Raw genomic sequence first — 10191 nt, forward strand, 5'->3', positions numbered from 1 at the left:
GGTTAATTGGTGACTCTAAATTGCCCCTAGGTGTGAATGTGAGAGTGAATGGGTGTGTGATTGAGGCCCTGCGACGGATGATTTGTTGGTGAAACTCAGTTTAAAACATTCATGCCTTGAAAAAAATAGGTCACATATTTTTCCACAGAATTTTTTGAAATTGAAAAATTCTGTCTTTTTGAGCTGGAATCCTAATTAATGCGAAAAGAAAGATACTTGAAAACAAACAGTGGGCCCTTGATCTATATTCTATGAAAGTAAACCTTTTTGAATAGAATAATGGAAATTAATAAACGTTTACATAATACTTTATTTTTGAAAGGGTCTGCATATGAAGGATCAAAATTCAATTCAATTTCAATTAAATTTTATTTATATAGCCAAATATCACAAAACAATTGCCTCATTGGGCTTCATGCCGGTCGGTCACAGTGCATATTAAGTATATTACTATTGAAAAAGTCTCATTCAAATTGTTTTGTTTTACCAAGAATAAATTATTTTGAGTATTGTTTTTTAAGCTAATTATCTTTCTAAAATTTAACTCGAAACAGACACTGGATATTTAGCTAATTTGGCTGAAGTTTTCCTGCTCTGCTTAGTCAAATTAAATCCAAACAACCACATTCACCTGATGGAATGACGCTGATGCTTTATGGGTAGATGGTTCAAACGGACAGCGCAGCTCTGAGGTTCTCAGCTTCACCTCAAATCAACAAAAACCACAAGAGGGGGCAGAAACAAACGCTGGAAGCCAGAGCTATGTTAGCTTGCTAACACAGGTCAAATCCTTGTTCAGACTGCTCCATTAAATGGACTGTTAACCCAAAAAGGGTTTAATGTTACGAAAACACCGAGTTTTAACAATTTTACTAAACCATAAAAACTAATGTACGCACCAAAACAAAGCAGAGTAGCCATATTTACCCACTACGTTTGCTAAATTAGCATCTAGTCCGAACCTGTGCGGACTCCAGACCCTCAACATCGAAAGGGGGTGCTAGTAGAAGCTAACCAGGGGGAGGTGGCCGGCCACGTTCTTGTGCAGGCCGAAGGGATGAATGTGGTTGGTAACCAAGCTTCCATGATCTACAGAGGAGCAGGAGGAGCACGGTGACCAGCTGCATACTCACCAGCCACAACAGGAGCGGAGCTGCGTGCAGTCAAAGAGGGTCCACAAAGGCAGAGAGGATGGAGCAGCTCGGCTGACATCTGGCCGTGCAAGGCGCAGGCTCTCTGGGGAAACTGCTTCGGTGGTGAACAAACGTGATGCTTTGCCAGGAGGAGCAGCGCCGGACCGAGACTTTCAGCTGCGGCTGCAGAAGGCGCGGGGTGCTTGAGGGAGCGCATGCGCACACCGGGCTGCTAGCAGTCCTCCTCTATGAGCACGCGGCGGCGTGTCTGTGCCAGATAGTGACATGACAGCTCGACTGTCTCTGCGACAGAGGCGAGTCCACAACGTGTTAACTCGAGGTGCCCCCCTTGAGGACCCATATTTAGATTAATGAATTTAGATTAAATGCATTACGTTTAAATACCTTTTCTTGCCAGAACCACTATACAGCTAATAAACAAAAACAAACTCTATCCTAAATGCATGTTTTACTTAAAATAATGAATTTTGCAGAAATATTGTAAACAACAGGTGCTTCAAATCCAGGTTTGTTAACTAAAGCATCAAACTTTACATGAATATTAGGTAAGGTCCCACTCTAATCATCTTTTGATCTATTTCTTCTTTAAATTGTGACTATGGTGTACTTCCTCCCCAAAGATCAAAAGAACCTGTGTCGTTTTCTGGGACATAGTTTCTGTAGAGTGCCATAGTGGATTATAACTTCACCTCTTGTGGGCGGGACTGTAGGTGTAGAGTAAGCCCAGCCCCAAATCCCATCATCCATCTATTTACGACCCCAATATAACATTACCAGTGCAACAAAGATGGCGACCAATATCGGGTCTATCCAGCTGTACAGTTTAGACTTTAGAGCCAGATACCAGCTCAGATGAGGAAAACAAAAGTGTACCGGGACACTGATTTAGTGGTCCACAAGTGGATGCATCAGAATGGAGCGTAGCCTTCAGGGAACCTTTAGCTTCTTGTTGTACAGTCACTTCCCCAAGCTCAGAAAAACTTCCACAAGAACATGGCAAAAACCAGATTTTCATCGCAGTGAGTCTTTAATTACTTCAAACTTTTAAATAGAGGATTATTGTCAATGGTCTAACTGAGGAATGTGTTCAGACACGTCACTCAGAAGGTACAGTTCAAGTAAAAGTAAGTCATCAAAAAAAATATTTATATATTTTCTATGCTGTGCGACAGTTTGTATACGGAATAAAAATGTTAAAATGAAACTAAGCAACACACTTCATCTGTTGCCAATCAAATGGCGTATACTTGTATAGTGAATAAGCTACTCTGTTGGGTTCATCTGTTTGTAAATCTGACTAATGACGTCAGTTCCTCACCAACCGTGAACCTCACTGTATGTCACTGTCGGCTGCACATCCATGATACAAATTTTTCGCTGCACCACATTCCAAAGGTACTCTTTTGAGTTGAGATTTGGTGACTGAAGATGTCATTTTAGTCCAGTGAACTCATTGTCAGGTTCTAGAAACAAGCCTGAAATTATTCCATCTTTATGTCATGGAGTTTTATCCTACTGGAAGTAGCATCAAGATGGTACACTGTGGTCATAAAGGGAGGAACATGGTCAGCAACTATACTCAAGAAGGCTGTAGGGTTGTAACCATGCTCAATTGGCACTAAGGGGCAAGACATGTGCCAAAAAAATATCCCCCACACCATGACATCACCACCACCAACCTTAGCTATTGATACAAGGCAGGATGGATCCATACTTTCATTTTTTTGAAGCCAAATTCTGACCCTACCATCTGAATGTTGCAACAGAAATGGAAACTCATCAGACCAGATAATGATTTTGCAATCATCTATTGTTTAATTTTAATGTGCCTGCTCATGTCTCTTGTTCTTAGCTGACAGGAGTGATACCCGGTGTGGCCTTCTGCTGCTGTAGCCCATTTGCCTCAAGGTTGGACATGTACAGGACAGTGTTTCCTGTGTATAAGGGTTGAAAAACTGTCCCAGAAAACTACACAAGTTTCTTGATTTTAGCTAAAAACAGCACAATCATTAAATGACCACTGAGAACACTTTTAAAATAGATCATGAGATGATCAGAATGGGAGTGACTAGAGTGGCACCCTTTTTTAAAAAAAATAAAGAATAGAATAAAAATAAACTTTTTAAGCATCACTGGAACAATTTAGAGAGGGATTAGTCTAGCAATGATGATGCAAAAAGGAATGATGGTAACATAAAAATGTTTGACAATACAATTCGAGCAGACAGCTGCATTGCCTGAATGTGGGTCCCTACAGCAGTGCAAATCTGTGAAACAGAAGGCATCCCCTGCAAATCTGGTATTCAAATCCTCAGCAGATCTGCACCACTGCTGGGGGACTCAGCACTTCCGTATAACCTGTCTGTCTCACATAAGAAGAAAATAAACTTTGCAGAAAAATGTCATTAAAAAAATTAAACAGAGCCTGAAACTTGGATTGTTGGAGACTTAAAAGAGTGAACCTGCACAGCAAACACCAAACTGACATCCTGTTTTGCTCAGAACACAATCTCTAAACTGAAAGAAAAAAAGAATCTTCATCTCTAAAGGAACGTCCAGGCACCCTGTGGAGGAGACTTGCAGTGCGCTCCAAATTTGGGTGGAAATTGTATTTAAGATATAATTCTTTGTTTTTCGATTAAACTCATGGATGATACTATTTTTTGGGGCTCTTTGGGTCACTGAAATCAGCCTCAGACACTTGTCATAATTAATTTGTTAGGTGAGCTCAATTAAAGGAAAAATAACTAAAGGACATTCCACATCCTTAAGCTGACCAACATTTTCAATAAATATGGGAAAACTTGTTCACTGATGAGTGTTGGGCAACCCTGGTTGGTTCAGATGGATGAAATCGTGGGTGGTTGCTGGATGGCCACCATGTCCCCAATAAGGTGACTTCAGCAATGAGGTGACGGAGTCATGGGCCCATTCCAAATTCTTCCCCTTCTCTTTACCCCACCATTTGAAGGGGCTTGAAAAGTGGAAGTGGTTTCCGAAGTATATCTTTTAATATCATCCCCTTCAAGCAGAGGGATAGAGACCCCTCCCTCGCGAGGGGGTTCTATGTCAAATGGTTGAACGCTGGAAGCTCCACGCTAATGCTGACCGATGACTATTGGTGAAGTCATCGAGCGGAGGTTACGTCCCAAATCTGAGACAGTACTTTCCCATAACTCTCCGTTCAGAGGGCTAAATGTAGGGGAAGGGAGAAGGGAAGAATTCAGGTTAGGCCATGGTTTGGGCCGTAATCACAAGGAGAGAGCTGACTGACCCCATTAGGATCCATGAAGGTGTGAATGACCTCTGAAAAGTCTTTTGAGTTTCTGACTTACCACTTTCCTCCATGGTACAAAAAGAGGAAATGTGCTTTCTGTAACAACATATTAGTCATGGATGACAATGCACTATCTCATCCTGCAAGGAATACATCTGCATTGTTGACTGCTATGAGCATAAAAGGAAATAAACTGATGGTGTGGCCCCCATTCTTCCCTGACATCAACCCTTTTGCCAAACTTTGGAGCATCCTCAAGCAAAATTTCTCAGAGGATGTCTGGAGTCAGAGCTCTGTCTCCCCCTCTGGTCACTGGTGGGAGCCATCTCCAGAGTACTGACTGGACTACATCTCCCAGAAATCCCAGCACACAGTTCCTGGATGCTGCTCAGCTGCATGTCATTTGCCAATTGCCCACAGGACACATACGCACTGCGAAGTACTGTTTGTGCCACCCTGCTTGCATTACCAAGTGTTTCTATCTGGACCTGATCTTCTATTTCTGACCCTGCTTTATCTCTGGTTGCCTGCTGCCTGCCCCGACCCTTGCCTGAACTCTGACAACTATAGTTGCTTCACAGATTATCCCATGCTCGTGATTAACCTCTGCCTGTCTGACTCTGATTTAGCTGTGTGGTCTTTTAGCTGTGCTTAGTTCCTGTCTGAACTGTTAAATATGCTGCATGTGGAACCAGCAGTCTGCTCGTCTGTGACAGAGGATGGGAGGTAGTTCACACCCAAACAGCAGCTCTGGAAGGGTATTCTGACATCCTGCAAATAAATTCAAGCTGAAACTCTCCAAAAACTCACAAGTTCAATGGATGCAAGAATTGTGAAGCTGCTACAAATTAAGGTGTCCTGTGTTCAAATGTAACTTGACCCATTAAGATGTTTTAGATTTTAGTAAATATGATCTTCTAATGCAAAATGTTTCACCATCTCAACCTAGGTTGCTTCATCAATTGCGTTGTTCTGGGTTCAAGTCCCGTGTAAATCTTCCAGGTGGGTGCCCCCATTCCTGCAACTGAATGGTTCATGAAGGAGAACACAGGAAAGAAAACTTGAGTGAAAAGCCTCTTTGGACCCTTAAAAGGATTGTAGAGTGTGGTCACACTGGAGTTTAAGTCTTCTTTGGTCTTCTGAGATGGTGGGAACAGAGACTGACCATTATATTGAGAGCTTTACCCTTTTGGCTGTGCTTCACTCAACAGATCAATACAGGGACTGTGTTACTGCACTTGCTGTACTTCTCTATCTGTCAGTCTCACATTCCATCCTTCTCCCTCTTGATCAAAACTCAAGATGCTGCAACTCTTTGACTCAGGGGAGGGGGGGGGTCTCCTTCTACCTTGAGAAGGCAAACTGCCTTTTGCAGTTGAGATTTGTGGCTGCCAACTTGGAGGTTTCCTAGTCAACTGTAAACTCCTCCAGTGCACATTGAAGGTCAGAGTTCGATAAAGCCAACAGAAAAACATCTCTACAAAAAGTAGAGATGAAATCAAAACCAAAGCAGAACTGATGACAAAGGGCATCCCTGACAGACAACAACATGGACAGGAACAGGTTGTACAGAGACTTGGTAGAAAGAAACTCCCCAGTGAGGGGTACATTCTCCAATCCCCCACTTGAAAAAAAGACCAGCACCCTAGTGGTGGCCAAATCCCTGACTGCCAGGTGATGTTGTAAAAGTGGGTCAAGTCAGACAATTCATGTAAACACCCCGAGGTGATTTTTGTCACTTATCACATCTGGCGTCCCATCTACCTTACCATCCCATCCAATGAATAACCAGGCCCAATCCTGCTTCGCTTCTAAGAAAAACTTTCATTTTCTTAAACCCCTACTCAAGTATTTATTTGAATGATTACTTTTAACTTTAATTTGAAAAATATTATTTTAAAGTTAAGGTACTCCTGCTTGAGCAAAACTTTTTGATACTTGATTTTACGTCCTCCTGGCCTGATCTGTCAGTGAATGTCTGGATCAGTGTTTTTCCCCCTGCAGAAGGTACATCTTAACCTCCCTCTGCTGTTGGCCCACCATCCTGCAGGGTAAATCGCCTCTCCTCCTTCCACTCATATCACCCAATTACCAGGCTAGAAGGGTGTTTTTTTCTTTTTTTATAAAGGATTGGACTTCCTTGAACTGGTGGCAGCTGGAATTCCAGGGTGGAATCTGTTTGCCTCAGCCTGCCTCTATTGTCAGCCTCAGCTTATTTTGTCTGTTTTGCCTGGTGTTAACTCTTGTGTTAACTTCTGCATTTTGCAAGGTGTTGACCTATGCTTTTGTTTGTCTCATTGATTTGTTGTTGTTTGTTTAGTATCTCCTTTATCACTTCTATTGCCGACGAGGCCAGAGTTTATAAGTTATTTCTCCTGGTTTCTGTAATTTTTTATGGTGCACATTTCCCCCTTTTGTCTGGCAACAGAAAAGGGGGTAACACAAGCTTTTGGAAAAAAATGAAACATTTGATCTGTTGCAATGGGTGCAAGAAGCCAGACATCTCAACAGTACATAAACACTATAACTGCCCTTGAACAAAGATGATGTTACCAACACTAGAATACTAAAAAAAACAAAAAAAAAGTATCCTACATGCAATCTTCTCATTGATGCATGCTTTGCGCAATGCAACAATGTTGATTTTTTGTCTTGTGCACATCTTATGCTAAATTTTCATTGGGCATTTGATGCTAAATGCGCATTCTTGAATGTCTGTCACCTACAGTTGAAAGAGGCTCACCCTTGGTCAATTTGAAAATGGATAGTACTTCCATGAATTAAAAAAGTTGCCATCCATATGTCACTACCAAATTGGACACCCCGATTGGTCAAAGTGCTGTCAACAAACTGTCAACATGCATTAAACGGTTTTGTACGCAGAGCCCAAAAACTGTCTTAAAATGTGATAGCTAAGTATAAGCGTAAGAGTTTGGAAGCTTGAAAAGTGCCTTCACATAGACTCTTCATAGGAAGTGGTCACTTGATCACATGTTGACGAGGGCTGTGTGAATACAGCTTGAAGGTTGTGACACTGCACCTGTTGTTTCCAGAGCTTCACCTACAAATCCATTTAATTTTTCAATGCTGGTAGGTATGTTTTCTTTTTGTCAGTGCATTTTTCTTTTAACTTGTGAAGCGCCTCGTGACATCTGTCTGTGACATTTGGTATTTAGAAAAAAATATATATTATGTCAGCCAGGTACACCAACTTTGAACATCCCTCATCAACTGCAAGGAGCTTTGAGTCTTCTGTCTTCTCGTTTGTTAGAAATAGTTTAGGCTATGGCTGTAAATCATGCACAGTTTCCATCAACCCATATTTTTTTCTTCCTTACCATTTGTTTTATGATATATTTCTTACTGGTGTTTATGTCCTCCAAAACAATTGTTGCCTGAAAGAAGGGCTTTAACTGTCTTTGATGGTCTTAGGGCCTAGAATCAAATTTTCCAGGAAGGCATTGTTTTTTTTTTTTTTTTTTTTTCACAGGGTAAGACGTTTACAAACAGTAGTTCTCCCAAAAACATGACTCAGATGGACTCGGACCAATCACTGTCGACGGGTTCCAAAGTGATGGCGGCCGTATCAGGAAGCCACTGTGAGGGATTTGGGCTGATTTCGCAAGAACCAGAGGTAAGGCATTTTCTATGGGTGATGTCAACATCTCACTTTGTCCAGTGATAATATGGACAAATGCTTACAGTATGTCAAATAGCGCATTTAAAGGGTTAACTGCAGCTTGGCAACAGGGTAGCTTGCTTTGTTCAAGTTGCCTGTTTCTCATTGTTTACCCATAAGGATACATACGCTTCTCATCACACATTAAGCATTACAGAGAAGGCGTAGTTGCATCCTTAGGGAAACGCAATCTGAATAGTCTTCTCTACCTCCACTAGAGCCTTCATCTGGATAAGAGTTTTGTCCAAGGCCTGGTTTGGAGCAAGCATTTTATCTTCTCCATCACTGTCAGTGCAACACATTGACTTTTTATTGGCAATTAGCCATGCAGCAACATTATTACATTACTCACTTATTACAACACAGACACTCAACAATGTTTTATACTTTATTAAAATGGTTGCATATCATTGCATTATTCTTTTCTACTGCCATTGCATGTATGCTGGCAGTAGATCCCATGTCTGACAGTAACTGGGAAAGCTCAGTCAACCCCACATCCTTGTGTAGGACCAAGAAGGTGCAGGAAATGGATGGAAGAATAGAATTGGGAGATATTTATTTTAACTTAATGTAACAACAGAGACAGCACCAACCTGCTTCTTGCTTTGCACAGGCAAAGCAAAATCATCATGTGAATTTTAGATTTTTCTATTTGTAACGGTCAGGTATTTACTTGAATTTTCACCATAAATCTTTCAGATGACTCAAAAATAAAGGGCACTTGAACACTTGGGGGCTGCATGGTGCTGCAGTGGTTTGACCTCTCGTGTCACATTGAGAATGTCCTGGCTCAAATCCCAGCTGGGACTTTTCTGTGTGAAATTTCCATGTTATACTCCGGTGTGTGAGGGTTTTTTCTGCCCCCCCCAGCTTCCTCCCAGAGTCCAAAAACATCCCTCAAAGGTTAAATGGTGTTTCTTAATTGTTCCCAGGTGTGAATGTGTGGTTTTGCAACAGACTGGCAACCTGATTTAAAGTTCCACTCCAATCATCTTTTTTCCTATTGTTAAATCATTCCCAGCGGTCTTCTAATTGTGATTAAGCTGCTTTTAGGCAAAATTTTAAAACTGTGTTGCTTTCTAGGACATAGTTTCTGCAAAGTGGCAGTAATTAATCATACCTTTCATTTGTAGACATGACTGTTGGCACGGAGTAAGCCTGCCCTCATTTCCCTCATTTCACTCTCTCTCTCTAGCTTACAGCCCCTCACTCCCCAACCTAACACCACCAGCACAAAAAAACGACAGTTTAAAGCCTGAGGCAAGCTCGGATGAGGAAATCTAAGATGTCCATGGATTCACTCATGCTACTCAAAGGACTGCACATGAAATTAAAGTATTTTTTCCACAGCATTCCTTTGTGCCACACTAAGGGGGCAAACCCTGACGGCCAGATGGCTGGACATGCATGTAAAGTTGACAGCTGTTCCAGTGGTGCACTCCCTTGAAACCCACACAGGGGACAGAATGTGCAAAGGGTTCCTTAAAAATGCATGAGGTGAAGCACAGCATGAAGTCCCCACACACACACACACAGTATAGAAACCCTCTGAAAGAAAGCCCACAAGCGTGCAGTCACCCTTATGGAATGTGCACACAAACCATTGCAGTACTAAGGAATCCTGCTGCTTTATGCCAAAGCAATGGCTTTCATAACCCAGAGGAAAGATGGAGTCTGGGACTAGGTTTTCCTTTTAATGGTTTGGCTCAAAATACAGATATGCACCCTTTCAGCACTCTACATGAGGCGATACTTAAAAGGTGCTGGCCAAGTGTTTTCACTTCAAAGCCAAAGAGACAGGCAGTGATGCTACCTGGTGAACGCCGACACTAAAAAGACTCGGATTTTGTCAATGTAGTCCTGCAAATGTCACAGAAATGGTGCATTAAAAAAAACGTCTGGATTTTTGCATAATCCATGCCAGTTATGGTAACAGAACGTCCTGATTGATGGTGTTGAGGCACGCTGAATCCTCAGAAGGAGCCCAGTACTATATATATACAGTATACGTATAATGATATACGACCCCCAATATCTCTCCAGCATATTTTTGAGTACCCAGATTGTGTGTTGGTTTT

The 10191-nt window shown here is 41.8% G+C and overlaps 1 protein-coding gene across 1 annotated transcript in view; it reads right to left on the minus strand.

The window, feature by feature from the left end:
- Positions 1 to 1451, minus strand: part of im:7147486 (zinc finger protein 616) — a 7146-nt gene extending 5695 nt beyond the window's left edge. Inside the window, exon 1 of the mRNA XM_024263521.2 lies at positions 1134 to 1451. The gene's annotated coding sequence lies outside the window, so the exon portion shown is untranslated. The remainder of the gene's footprint in view (positions 1 to 1133) is intronic.
- Positions 1452 to 10191: the final 8740 nt, after the last annotated feature.

Source organism: Oryzias melastigma, linkage group LG16 (genome assembly GCF_002922805.2).
Source record: "Oryzias melastigma strain HK-1 linkage group LG16, ASM292280v2, whole genome shotgun sequence".
NCBI lineage: Eukaryota > Metazoa > Chordata > Actinopteri > Beloniformes > Adrianichthyidae > Oryzias > Oryzias melastigma.